The sequence below is a fragment of the Chinchilla lanigera genome, unplaced genomic scaffold (assembly GCF_000276665.1).
Source record: "Chinchilla lanigera isolate Chin_1 unplaced genomic scaffold, ChiLan1.0 scaffold00019, whole genome shotgun sequence".
Classification (NCBI taxonomy): Eukaryota; Metazoa; Chordata; class Mammalia; order Rodentia; family Chinchillidae; genus Chinchilla; species Chinchilla lanigera.
This window is the reverse complement of record NW_004955420.1, coordinates 29,395,380-29,396,940: the sequence shown is the minus strand read 5'-3', so window position 1 is coordinate 29,396,940 and position 1,561 is coordinate 29,395,380. Positions and strand designations below refer to the sequence as shown.

The window sequence follows — 1,561 nt, the reverse complement described above, 5'->3', positions numbered from 1 at the left end:
GCGCGTGTCCCGGGCCTGTGGTGGGAGGCGTGTGGCCGCGCGTGTCCCGGGCCTGTGGTGGGAGGCGTGTGGCCGCGCGTGTCCCGGGCCTGTGGCTCCTGTGGGCCTGGCTCTGTGCAGCCTCCTCCTCCTCTTGCTCACCCTGGCTGCTTGTGCCAGGGCTCAGCAGCGCCAGGCTCCTGGCACTGGGTGGCTGGTGTTCCTTTGGCAGGAGCCCAGCAGGCTGGCCCCTCACAAAGCTGGGTGACGGTGCTGCATCCAGTGTCCAGGAGGACACAGACTAGACCCAGCTGCCATCTGCAGGGCAGTGCAAGTCTTGTGGTTTAAGAGCCACGACAAGAGAAAGCACGTTCCCACCGGGTGGACAACGCTTGTTCGACTGTAGAAAGTGTCACTTCTCATGGCTGGACGTGGTGGTACAGAGAGGACAACGTCACCGTGGCTCAGCTGGGTCTTCTCTGTGGAGGCCTCACCTTCGAGGGGACGCTCAAAGACTGGTGCAATTGAAGCTGCTGCTGCTCCAGCCATTGCTGCACAGTCTAGAGGAGGAGACTCACTACAGGAGTGCTGTCTTTGCAGGAGAAGTTTTTTTGGCCTGAAGCCTGCAGAAACCCACCTTAACAGCCCGAACTTGGCCACCAGAACATTCCTGGGCTAGTGTCTCATTTCAGGGAAATGTCATGCACTGGTTGGCCTAGATGGGGAAAAACTGAACCAGTACTTCTTTTTAGAGGTGGGACAAGGCTGGTTGGATTAAAGCAAAGCACAGTGTCCCCACCCTGAACCCCCAGACTGTGGTAAACTCCTTTCCCCAAACACCTGTAACATGTAGAGTAGGAAGAAAAAGATGTTAGGAAGACTGACTCAGTTTCCCCTGGGCGAGCGCTGAACGCGTCCTTGAACGCCCCCTCCGCATCCACTCTGACACTTGTGGTGCAGACAGAGCAGGCCATCTCTCCCCGCAGTTCTCTTGACTGGGCCGACCCCAGTGGACCTGTCCAGGACAAGTGGGGACCCCTGTGCCATCTCTGGCCCCTGCCGTGGGCCTGCCCCCTCCTCTGAGCCTGGGCCTGCCCCGCTGCCCTGGCAGGGTCTCCATGGCGCTGGCTCCAGCTCCCGTGGGCTGGCCGGTCACCACTAGAGCGGAGTGGAGGAGCGGCCTGGTGCACCGCGGACCCGAGCGCTGCAGCGTGGCAGGATGAAGAGAAAGGGCTGGACATACACAGCAGGTCACACGGCCCGGCCACGAGCAGGTGCAGGTGGAGCCAGGGCCTCGTGGAGGCTCAGGGACGCCTGTGCTGTGGCTTCGGCTAACGGTCCAGAGGGGGGACGGAGGCAGCGAGGCTGGCGAGAGGGGCCCTAGGAAGCTGGGAGGTGAGGGGGAGGAAGGGGAAGAGGTGGCTGCTGTGGCAGGAGGCGAAGTCAAGCAGTGGTGTGGTGGTGCGGGGACAGGGTTGCAGGCAGGTACGATTTGGGTCTCCTGTGGCTGGGGCCTCCAGAGAGCCCAAGGCGGGAACTGCAGTCTCCTTGGACGCCACACGGGGGCGTCCCGGGCTGTCGC

The 1,561-nt window shown here is 62.3% G+C and overlaps 1 protein-coding gene across 1 annotated transcript in view; it reads left to right on the top strand.

Annotated features, from left to right (window-relative positions):
• The window catches only part of LOC102009952, a 7,436-nt gene extending 6,652 nt beyond the window's left edge, over positions 1-784 (top strand). Inside the window, exon 6 of the transcript XR_001233707.1 lies at positions 212-784. The gene's annotated coding sequence lies outside the window, so the exon portion shown is untranslated. The remainder of the gene's footprint in view (positions 1-211) is intronic.
• Positions 785-1,561: the final 777 nt, after the last annotated feature.